This window comes from Nicotiana tabacum, chromosome 23 (assembly GCF_000715075.1).
Source record: "Nicotiana tabacum cultivar K326 chromosome 23, ASM71507v2, whole genome shotgun sequence".
Classification (NCBI taxonomy): domain Eukaryota; kingdom Viridiplantae; phylum Streptophyta; class Magnoliopsida; order Solanales; family Solanaceae; genus Nicotiana; species Nicotiana tabacum.
The window spans coordinates 82,662,510-82,675,706 of NC_134102.1; the positions used below are offsets into that span (position 1 = coordinate 82,662,510).

The window sequence follows — 13,197 nt, forward strand, 5'->3', positions numbered from 1 at the left end:
TTTAGTATTTCAAACAAAATAAATTACTCTTTGACCATAAAGTTATGATGAAAAATAAAAAGGAAAGACAAGTTATTCGACAATAAGGTTAGAATAAAAGAAATTAAATCCTTCAAATGTCTCCAATATATGATAAACGGTTTATATTAGAATCAACTCCAAAAGTACTCGCGACCACCAACTCTATGCAAAGCAAGTATAGTCGTGCATCAGAATTAAGAGTGAAAATGTATGTTAGTGTATTCTTTGAATTTGAGTCTTTTCAGTTTGTCGAAATTAAACAGTTGATTTGTTCAGAGGCTTCTTTCTCTAGACTGAATGTTGATTACTATGGGTTCTTACAGATAATAGATTTTGCATTAGGGTGAAACATGGTTTATATGGAGATCTATATATACTCTAAGTTTGTGAAGCATATGCATGTGATTTTTTTTTTTGGTTGGTGAAGTGTGTGATATTTGTCCACAGTGGTATAGTGATAATGAGGTATCAAAATCTATTTTTCGCGTTTAAAACACTTGCAAAAGGATACATTTTCGTTATGTGCCACCAAATATCCATAGCTTTATCAGCAAAAGTTTGGACTTTGCATTATATTGCAGCATCTAAATAAGAACTTAATCTTAGCCCGCCTTTATAGAAAAAGAGAGAAAGAAACGTACTAACAACTTTCACAAGAATGATAACCAAGCTTTTCGATAATATAATCTGCAGCGGCACATTAATTCCTCAATTAGGCACCAAATAACTATTTTAAAAGGTATTTATTCTTAGAACTTTGAAGAACAGATCTGTAAATTCTAAATGCTATATCAAACTTGCAAAAAAAATAAGAGATCAAACGAATGAATTGAAGAAATGAGACTTTGACCACCAATAATTCTTTCAGAAAAAATAACATACCAAAAAGAAGACAGTCGTACTTTGGCATCCGAAACATGCCCATATTCCATTTTGGCCAAAAAAACTTGAGCAACAAAGAGAAATACCTAAGGATAGAGGACAAACATGATCTAATTCCCACCTAAAGCAAACTTGATAATTTGATCTAAGTCTCAATTTACACTTCTTGATGGCTTACCAATTATTAAGTTTCAGTCAGCATGTGATTATTACAAGCAAAAGAAAAGGGCTAGCATCCTATATGTCCACTTCGGAGGATACTGCAATTTTAAGTTCTGTAAACAACTAATTAGCTACAAGTCTATGACTCACTCTTTATGTCAAGCCATTGGACCCTGATCACCTAAGGCTTGCTCCCTTTAGAAAGCCTCAAGTCACAGCCCAAAATTCGCATGTCGTGATGACGTTTATCTCAATACTAGACAAGCCGACAATCTCAATATAAGCTTGAAAATATAATATTTACATTCAATATAAAAATAATCTCACAAATACTGATATAAAACGCTCCCAAAACCCAGTGTCACTAAGTACATGAGCATCTAAATAATAACAACGTCTGACTGATAAGAATACTATCTGAAAATATAAAACAGTATAATAACTGAAAGGAAAGAGAGTCAAGGTTTGCGGACTCCAAGCAGCTACCTTGATAGTCTCCAACAGATAAATCCTCAAATCTGGCAACCGCTGTATCCGGAAGTACCTGAATCTGCACACGAGGTGCAGAGTGTAGTATGAGTGCAACCAACTCAATAAGTAACAAGACTAACCTTTGGGCTGGAAGTAGTGACGAGCTCAACAAGTATAGTCTAGTATAGAAATAATAGTACAAAAATGTAGGCATGTTTTCCAATTCAACAGTTATACTCAGTACAGGTAAAATAGACAAATTCTGCATGATATGAGGAATGTGACATCTTTATATCTACATGCCAAAATATATGCTGTATGTGATGTACCACAATGGAAACCTTCGTGTACTCACACTCTCAGATTACTCAATCACTCAGTACTGTATATGGCCAATCCAGCCCAGGGAAATCCATCCCAGATATATATATATATATATATATATATATATATATATATATATATATATATATATATATATATATATATATATATATATTATCTGACAATCAGTCACTCAGTACTGTACAAGGCCAATCTAGCCCAGGGAACTTCATCCCAAGTATAAGTAAATTAAGGCAACTCCATCCCAAATGTAAATAAATAAGATAACTCCATGCCTAGGGAACTCTATCCCTAATATAAATAAATAAGGCAACTCCATGCCTAGGGAACTCCATCCCTAATATAAATAAATTACGCTCACTGTGGGGGGTGCAGACTTCGGAGGGGCTCCTTCAGCCCAAGCGCTATAATAAGTTAGATCCAGGCATAAATAAATAAAATATGATGCGGCATGCAACCCGATCCCATAAATATCACTCAAAATCTCTAGTCTCTCAGGCTCTCAAACACATGAAAATCAACTTGACATGATGATATGATGTATCAATGAATGACAACAGAGACTGAGATATGATATGCAAATGATGGATGTGACTGAGTACACAATTACAATTTAAACAAATAATTCCACAGCAAAACGACCCATGTGGGTCCCAAAAATATCGACACGTAGCCTGAACATGTACTTCAATATGAGTCTCAGCTCAATTTCTCTAACACGTGGAGGATATGTGGATAATGACATTTATTTAATTATTCAACTCCACGGAATCAATTAAATCACAATTTCTACGGTGTACGCCCACACGCCCGTCACCTAGCGTGTGCATCACCTCCAAATAATTGATATAACATAAAATTCAGGGATTCATACCCTCAAGACCAAGTTTAGAAATGTTACTTACCTCAAACCGTGTAATTCTTTATTCTAATATGCCCTTACCTCTCGAATCTGCCTCCGAACGCCTTGAATCTAGTCAAAATTAATTCGATTCAGTCAATATAAATTATAGGAATTTAATTCCATATGAAAATAATAATTTTTTAATAAAATCCGAAATTTTACTCAAAAATTGCCGGGGCGGGGGCACGTCTCGGAACCCACCAAAAGATATAAAATATGAATGCACATTCGACCACGAGTCCAACCATACTTATTTTATCAAATTCTGATATCAACTCGACCCTCAAATCGTCAATTTAAACTTAAGGGTTTTCAAAATTTTCCCAACTTAAAGTACCAATTAAATGTTCAAAATAGCAATAGATTCGGGTAATTTGACCAAAATTGAGTTAAGAACACTTACCCCGTTGTTTTTCTTGAAAATCTCCCGAAAATTGCCTCTCCCCGAGCTCCAAATCATTAAAAATAGAAGTCCCATTTTCAGAACTTAAACTCTCTGCCCAGGCATTCCTTCTTCGCGAACGCGGAAGCTCCCTCACGTTCGCGAAGCACAAAACTTCACTGCCCAAAAATTTCTCTTACACGAACGCGATGACCAGAGATCCCAGGTCTCCGCGAACGCGGAGCCTCACTCGCGAATGCGTAGGCCAACACTCCAGCCCTCTCTCTTCTTCTTCATGAACACGACCGCCTTCTATCGTTCGCGATGCACACTGACCCTCAACCTTCGCGAACGCGGGAACCCCATCGCGAACGCGAAGAAAGAAACCAGACAGTGCATCAGAAAAATTTCAGCAAAGTTCAAAGTCCAAAATTCAATCCGTTAATTATCCGAAACTCACCCGAAGCTCTCGGGACCTCAACCAAATACAACAACAAATCCTAAAATATCATACGAACTTAGTCGAACCTCTAAATCACATCAAACAACGCTAAAAACACGAATCATACCCCAATTCAAGCTTAATGAAACTAAGAAATTCTAACTTCTACATTCGATGCCGAAACCTATCAAATCAAGTCCGATTGACCTCAAATTTTGCACACAAGTCATAAATGAAATAACGGATCTATTCTAATTTCTAGAATCGGATTTCGACCCCGATATCAAAAAGTCAACTCCTCGGTCAAACTTCCAAACTTAAATTTCTATTTTAGCCATTTCAAGCCTAATTTAACAACAAACTTCCAAATAATTTTGCAGACATACTCCTAAGTCCAAAATCACCATACAGAGCTATTGGAATCATCAAAACTCTATTCCGGAGTCGTTTACACATAAGTCGACATCCAGCCTATTTTTTTTTTACTTAAGCTTTAAATCTTGGAACTAAGTGTTCCAAATTCATTCTGAAACCTCCCCGACAAGTCACATAATTATAATTTGACACAGGATAAGCAATAAATGAGGGAACGGTGCTGTAATACTCAAAACGACCGGCCGGGTCATTACATTCTCCCCTTCTTAAACAAACGTTCATCCTCGAACAGGTTTAGAATTATACCTAGAGTCTCAAATGGGTGTGGATATTTGCTCCGCATCTCCCGTTCAGTCTCCCAAGTAGCTTCTCCGACTGGCTGACCTCTCCACTGTACTTTCACTAAAGCTATGTTAGTTGACCTCAACATTCAAACCTGTCGATCCAAAATGGCCACTAGCTCCACATCATAAGTCAAATTATCATCCAACTGCACTGTACTGAAATCCAAAACATGAGACGGATCTCTGACATACTTCCGGAACATAGATACATGAAACACTAGATGAACACCCGATAGACTAGGTGGCAATGCAAGTTTATAAGCCACCTCTCCAATCTTCTTATGTATTTCAAAAGGCCCAATATACCTAGGACTCAACTTGCCCTTCTTCCCAAATCTCATAACACCTTTCATAGGTGAAACTCAAAGTAGTACCCTCTCTCCTACCATTGAAGTAACATCGCGAACCTTCCGGTCGGCATAACTCTTTTGTCTATACTGTACCGTGCGAAGTCTATCCTGAATTAATTTAACCTTTTCCAAAGCATCCTAAACTAAATCAGTACCCAATAGCCTAGCCTCACTCGGCTCAAACCAACCCACCGAAAACTGACACCGTCTCCCATATAAAGCCTCATACAGAGCCATCTGAATGCTCGATTGGTAGCTGTTGTTATAGGTAAACTCTGCATGTGGAAGAAACTGATCCCAAGAACCCCCAAAATCTATAACACAAGAACGTAGCATATCTTAATATCTGAATAGTGTGCTCGGACTGTCCATCCGTCTGATGGTGAAATAATGTACTCAACTGAACCTGTATGCCTAATTCTTGTTGCACTGCTCTCCAAACCTGTGATGTAAACTGCGTGCCCCGATCTGAAATGAATGACACTGGCACACCGTGTAGGCGAACAATCTCGCGGATATAAATCTTGGCCAACCGCTCTGAAGAATAAGTAGTGCCGACCGGAATAAAATGCGTGAACTTGGTCAACCGATCCACAATCACCCAAATAACATCAAACTTCCTCAAAGTCCGTGGGAGTTCAACTACGAAGTCCATGGTAAACGCTCCCATTTCCATTCAAGAATTTCAAGTCTCTGAAGTAATCCGCCCGGTCTCTGATGTTTGTACTGCACCTGTTGAAATTTAAACACCGAGCTACATACCCAACTATATCTTTCTTCATTTTTCTCCACCAATAGTGCTGCCTCAAATCCTGGTACATCTTAGCGGCACCCGGATGAATGGAATACCGCGAACTGTGGGCTTCTTCAAGAATCAATTCACGCTGCCCATCTACATTTGGCACACAAATCTAACCTTGCATCCTCAAAACCCCATCATCCCCAATAGTAACATCTATGGCATCACCATGCTGAACGGTGTCCTTAAGGACAAGCAAATGAGAATCATCATACTGGCGCTTTCTGATGCGATCATATAAAGAAGACCGAGAAACCACACAAGCTAGAACCCGACTGGGCTTCGAAACATCTAATCTCACGAACTGGTTGGCCAAGGCTTGAACATCAACTGCAAGAGGCCTCTCACCAATAGGAATGAATGCGAGGCTACCCATACTCACCGCCTTTCTACTCAAGGCATCGGCCACCACACTGCCTTTCTGGGATGATACAGAATAGTAATATCATAATCCTTTAGCAGCTCCAACCATCTCCGCTGCCTAAAATTTAGATCCTTCTGTTTGAATAAGTGCTGAAGGCTCCGATGATCTGTACATACCTCACAAGACACACCATAGAGATAGTGCCTCCAAATCTTCAATGTATGAACAATGGCTGCCAATTCTAAATCATGAACAGGGTAGTTCTTTTCATGTGGCTTCAACTGGCGCGAAGCATAAGCAATCACTCTACCTTCCTGCATTAAGACATACCCAATACCAATCCGAGAAGCATCATAATACATTGTATAAGAGCCTGAAGCTGAAGGCAAAACTAGAACTGGAGCTGTGGTTAAGGCAGTCTTGAGCTTCTAAAAGCTCTCTTCACACTCATCCGACCACCTGAATGGAGCACCTTTCTTGGTCAATTTAGTCATAGGTGCTGCAATAGACAAGAAGCCCTTCATAAAGTGATAATAATAACCAGCCAAGCCGAGAAAACTCCGAATCTCAGTAGCTGAAGATGGCCTGGGCCAACTCTGAACTGCCTCTATCTTCTTCGGATCCATCTTAATTCCTCCACTGGACACTATGTGTCCCAACAATGCTACCGAACTAAGCCAAAACTCACACTTGGAGAATTTGGCATAAAGTTTCTCCTCCCTCAGCCTTTGTAGTACAATACTCAAGTGCTGTGCATATTCCTCCTGGCTACGTGAGTACACCAGGATATCATCAATAAATACTACGACAAACAAATCAAGATACGACTGGAACACACTATTCATCAAGTGCATAAATATTGTTGGGGCGTTGGTTAGCCCAAAAGATATCACGAGAAATTCATAGTGACCACAACGGGTCCTGAATGCCATCTTTATAATATCCGAGTCCTGAATTTTCAACTAGTGGTACCCAAATCTCAAATCAATCTTAGAGAACAACCTCGCTCCCTGGAGCTGATCAAATAAATCATCAATACGGGGCAAAGGATACTTGTTCTTGATTGTAACGTTGTTCAACTACTTGTAGTCGATGCACATCCACATAGTACCATCTTTTTTTACAAATAGAATCGGTGCATCCCAAGGCGACACACTAGGCATAATAAACCCCTTATCAAGAAGTTCCTGAAGTTGCTCTTTCAATTCGGTAGGTGCCATACGATACAGAGGAATAGAAATGGGCTGAGTGCCCGACACCAAGTCAATACCAAAGTCAATATCCCTGTCAGGTGGCATACCCGGCAGGTCTGCAGGAAATAGATCCGAAAAATCTTCGCACTACCGGTACAGAATCAATAGTAGGAGTGTCTGCATCAACATCTCTCACAAAGGCCAAATATGACAAACACCCCTTCCCAACCATCTGTTGGGCCTTCAAATAAGAAATTATCCTACTGGGAACATAATCTAGAGAACCTCTCCACTCAACCTTCGGCAATCCTGGTATCGCCGACGTCACGATTTTTACGTGACAGTCCAGAATAGAATGACATGGAGACAACTAATCCATACCCAAGATTACATCGAAATCAACCATACTAAGCAATAAGAGATCCACTCTAGTCTCTAATTCCCTAATACTTACCACACATGACCAATACACACGGTCCACAATAATAGTATCGCCCACAGGCAAAGATACACGAACAGGTAAAACTAAGGACTCACGGGTCATATCCAGATAACGAAAAAAATATGAGAAAGCATACGAATATGTGAAACCAGGGTCAAATAATATAGAAGCTTCCATGTGGCACACTGAGACAATACATGTGATCACTACATCTAAAGCAATAGCATCTGGCCTGAGAGGAATAACATAAAATCGGGACTGACCGCCACCGGATCGACCTCCCCCTCTAGGGCGACCTCTAGCTGCATGTGCCCCACCCCATGCTGGCTGGGCGAGTAGTGAATTAACTGGTGCGGGAGCCGCAACCTGACTCCTCTGCTAAGAATAGTTACCAGAAGAACCTGGTATAGATGAACCCTGAACTGATGGTGCACGAGATGAATTCTGAGCTGGAAGTGCACTAAGAGAAGACTGACTCGATCGAGCACTATATGAACCATGGCTAGCTGATGCGCCACGATGAGCTGGACGAGCCATCTGAGTGGGCCTTTAAGGTCGACCCCTACTGTGATAGGTCTGTCCCCCAAAAGAAACACCGCTGAAATTACCCAGACCATGAGACCTCTTGGCCTCTCTCTCCTCACGCTCCGAAGTACGGACCATTTCTAGCCGTCGAGCACTATCAACCACCTCCTCGAATTTAGCACCCACTACATTTCCCAGAGTCATAACAAAACGGAACTAATGGTTGAGGCCATTAATGAACCTCCTGATATTTTCCCTCTCAGTGGGAACCAACCAAACTGCATGACGAGCCAATTCTGAAAATTGCATCTCATACTGAGTCACGGACAGGCCCTCCTGATGTAAATACTCGAATTGCCTATGCAGTTCCTCTCTGCGGGTCTGTGGCATAAACTTCTCCAAACATAATACGGAGAACTCATGCCATGATAGTGGTGCTGCACCAACTGGTCTGCTCCTCTCATAAGTCTCCCACAATCTGAAGGCTGCCCCGGTCAGCTGAAAAGTAGTAGATGAGACCCCACTGGTCTTCAGAATACCCGCTTTATGAAGCATCCATTGGCATCTGTCCAAGAAATCCTGAACATCCTCTCACTCAGTTCCACTGAAAGTTAGAGGATGAAGTCTACCAAATCTCTCTAATCTCTTTTACTCCTCGTCATTCAGAATAGGACCCACCTGGGCCTGAGCAACTACAACAGGCTGGACTGGTAATTCCCCCGATATCTGAAGTCCCAGCACTACCTACTCTGGAGTACGGGCGACAGGGGTATGAGTACCTCCCCCGTCCTGAGAAGTGGCTGGTGCGGCCTGACCCGAAACCACCCGAGCAAGGCTAGTGCAAACAGTCAATATCTGTGTTAAAGCCTCCTGAAGGCCTGGGATCACAATAGGCATAGCTGGTACCTAAGTTGGCCCCGCCGGCTCTACTATATCTGGAACCTGCTCTTGAGCTGGAGCAACTGGTGGTTCTACAGGTGCTGCTCTTACTGTTGTACGAGCTACACCTCGACCTCTACCACAGCCCCGGCCTCTACCATGATCCCGACCTCTCATGGCCCTAACTGGTGGCACTGGTGGCTAACCATTCGATCCGGTAGTACGTGTCCTCACCATTTGAGAGGGAATAGAATAACAAAAGTTTAGTTTTCAAAATAAACAAATTCTCACGACAGAATGCAAGAAAGTGAAAGTTTTCCTAAGGGTTCGGTAGCCTCTCGAAAATAAGTACAAATGTCTCTGTACCGATCTGCAAGACTCTACTAAACCTGCTCATGACTCGGGAGACCTATGTAACCTAGGCTGTGATACCAACTTTTCATGACCCAAAATTCGCATATCGTGATGGCGCCTATCTCAATACTAGGCAAGCCGACAATCTCAATATAAGTTTGAAAACATAATATTAACATTCAATATAAGAAAATCTTACAAATACTTATATAAAATACTCCCAAAACCCGGTGTCACTAAGTACATGAGCATCTAAATAGTAACAAAGTCTGACTGATAAGAACACTATGTGAAAATATAGAACAATACAATAACTGAAAGGAAAGAGAGTCAAGGTCTGCGGACGCCAAATAACTACTTTGATAGTCTCCAATAGATAAATCCTCAAATCTGGCAACCGCCGTATCCGGAAGTACCTAGATCTGCACACGAGGTGCAGAGTGTAATATGAGTACAACCAACTCAATAAGTAACAAGACTAACCTTTGGGCTGAAAGTAGTGACGAGCTCAACAGGTACAATTTAATATAGAAATAATAGTACAGAAATGTAGGCATGTTTTCCAGTTAAACTCAGTACAGGTAAAATAGATAAATTCTGCATGATATGAGTAATATGACATTTCTATATCTACATGCCAAAATATATGATGTATGTGATGTACCACAATGGAAACTTCGTGTATTCACACTCTCCGAATACTCAATCACTTAGTACTGTATATGTCCAATCTAGCCCAGGGAACTCCATCACAGATATATATATATATATATATATATATATATATCAACTGTCAATCAGTCACTCAGTATTATACAAGGCCAATCTAGCCTAGGGAACTCTACCCCAAGTATAAGTAAATTAAGGCAACTCCATGCCTAGGGAACTCCATCCCAAATGTAAATAAATAAGGTAACTCTATGCTAGAGAACTCCATCCCTAATATAAATAAATAAGGCAACTCCATGCCTAGGAACTCAATCCCAAAAATAAATAAACTGCGCTCACTGTGGGGGTGCAGACTCTGGAGGAGCTCCTTCAGCCCAAACGCTATAATAAGCCAGATTCAGGCATAAATAAATAAAATATGTTGCGGCGTGCAGCCCGATCCCATAAATATCACTCAAAATCTCCAGTCTCTCGGGCTCTCAATGACATGAAAATCAACCCGACATGATGATTTGATGTATCAATGAATGACAAAGAGACTAAGATATGATATGCAAATGATGGATGTGACTGAGTACACAATTACAATTTAAACAAATAATTTCACAACAACACGACCCATGTGGGTCCCAAAAATATCGGCACGTAGCCTGAACATGATCTTCAATATGAGTCTCAGCTCAATTTCTCTAACACGTGGAGGATATGTGGATAATGACATTTATTTAATTATACAACTCCACGGAATCAATTAAATAATAATTTCTACGATGCACGCCCACACGCCCGTTACCTAGCGTGTGCGTCACCTCCAAATAATTGATATAACACAAAATTCAGGGATTCATACCCTCAGGACCAAGTTTAGAAATGTTACTTACCTCAAACCGTGTAATTCTTTATTCCATTATGCCCTTGCCTCGCGAATCGGCTTTCGAACGCCTTGAATCTAGTCACAATTAATTAGATTCAGTCAATATAAATTATAGAAATTTAATTCCATATGAAAATACTAATTTTCCAATAAAATCCGAAATTCCACTCAAACATTGATAGTGGGGCCCACATCTCGTAACTCGACAAAAGTTACAAAATATGAACGCTCATTTGACCACGAGTCCAACCATACCAATTTTACCAAATTCTGATATCAACTCGACCCTCAAATCGTCAATTTAAACTTAAGGGTTTTCAAAATTTTCCCAACTTAAAACACCAATTAAATGCTAAAAATAGCAATAGATTCGGGTAATTTGACCAAAATTGAGTTAAGAACAATTTGCCTCCAGTTTTCCTTCGCGAACGCGGGAACCCCATCGCGAACGCGAAGAAGAAAATCAGACAGTGCATCAGAAAAATTCCAGCAAAGTTCAAAGTCCAAAATTCAATCCGTTAACCATCCGAAACTCACCCGAGGCCCCCGGGACGTCAACTAAATGCACCAACAAGTCCTAAAACATCATACGAACTTAGTCGAACCTCTAAATCACATCAACCAACGCTAAAAATATGAATCATACCCCAATTAAAGCTTAATGTAACTAAAAAATTCTAACTTCTATATTCGATGCCGAAACCTATCAAATCAAGTCCGATTGACCTCAAATTTTACACACAAATTATAAATGAAATAACTGACCTATTCCAATTTCCAGAACCATCTGGGTCGTTACACGTCAGAACTTACAAAAATACTTCTCCAAGTAGAAAGCCTCAGAACTCGCACAACTCAGTTTCTGAGTTACAGTCATATTCGACTCAAACACATGTGAATGAAGATCATATTGAGAATAATCATAAATATATGCAAAGTAAGCAGATAACAAAAGTGAGTTATTACTGATATCTTCTTGACTTGTTCCCCAATCACAATTTAAAGCTGGTGTAGAATTCATCACAAATCTTTTGAGAGTTCCTTGAGAATGAAAACGTTCTTGTGTTCTTTTTGTGTGGGGGGGACTATTTGATGATTGGCTTGCGGACATTCTGGAATTCTCTTTATTTTTATTTATACCCTGCACCTCTTAAATTGAGAAATTGAAAAGGCAAACCTCTTAAATTGGCGTTTGATAAAATTTTGAAACGGTACGTCTGATTACATTTTGAAAGGAACGTTTGGTTAAAGTTTGAAGCAGCAACTTTTCTTATTTATTAGGGTACAACTAATATCCTTAGGGATCGTTTGGTATGAGGTATAAGTACAAATAATATTGAGATAAAAATTTAATATCACCTTAATACTTTATTTGGTTAGCAAATCTGGAATAAGTTATCCCAGAATTAAAATTAATACCAGAATAAATTATACCTTGTAGGGGATAGGGTAATTAGTGCCGGGATAACTTATACCTTCTTATTAGAAATTATGCAAATGTCATTTTTAATACAACATACCAAACAATGGATAAAAAATAATTCCAGCATAACTAATTTCAATATAACTAATCCCAGCATAATCTATATTCAAACCAAACGACCCCTTATTTTTTGAATGCAATAATTTATTTTTGTGTTAAAATGAGAGGATAGAAACCAAAAAATTGAGATAATAGATAAATGCATTTTCTGGTTGATGGGAAGTGCCACATCACTCCTCTCTAGGCCCTCTTATATATATGCAAAATCCTACTCGGTACTCTCAGTTTCTCTCTCTCTCTCTCTCTCTCTCTCTCTCTCTCTCTCTCTCTTAATTTATAAACTTGTATTGTTAATATTTTATCAAAATTATATGAACTGATATTACCCCTTAATATACTCTTTTTTTTTTAAATTTTTAAATTTTTTAACTCTGTTCATATCTTTTCTCCAATTTTTTTAAAGATTTGGATCTTTTTTTAATATCTCTTTCTTTAACATCACCCTGGCCACAGTTAAACACATTTGCCCATTCTAACACTTTTGTGGTAATATTTTGGGCTTTAACTGGTCTCTCCTAGGAATTTACAGGTTAATCCATTAGAGTTATTAAGAAATTGAAAAGATAACCATATACTTAGAGTGATTTTTTGATTATTTACAAACTAGCAACTAAGAAATTAAATATATAAGACATGGACATAATATAAAGCTATAAATAAATCGGGATAATAAACAGTAACATAATTTATAGATAAAACAGTAACTTACATGTTTACAGGAGAGAGATTTCTCTTTCGGTAAACCCAAAAGAGTTTACTTGACTTGAATAAAAACTTGCACACTAAAGCATAAAACTTTTATTTATTTTACAGGTTTGAGACAGATAATACTAAAGTATACATAGGGAAATATTTTACAAAGGGAGTTATGGATGGA

General features: G+C 39.1%; 1 long non-coding RNA gene across 1 annotated transcript; it reads right to left on the bottom strand.

Annotated features, from left to right (window-relative positions):
• Positions 1 to 9,460: 9,460 nt before the first annotated feature.
• Positions 9,461 to 12,000, bottom strand: LOC142177629 (uncharacterized). Its single transcript, XR_012706189.1, has 3 exons — positions 11,744 to 12,000; positions 10,785 to 10,852; positions 9,461 to 9,656 (listed from the first exon to the last, which is right to left on the bottom strand). It is a non-coding gene; the product is annotated as an uncharacterized LOC142177629 (long non-coding RNA).
• Positions 12,001 to 13,197: the final 1,197 nt, after the last annotated feature.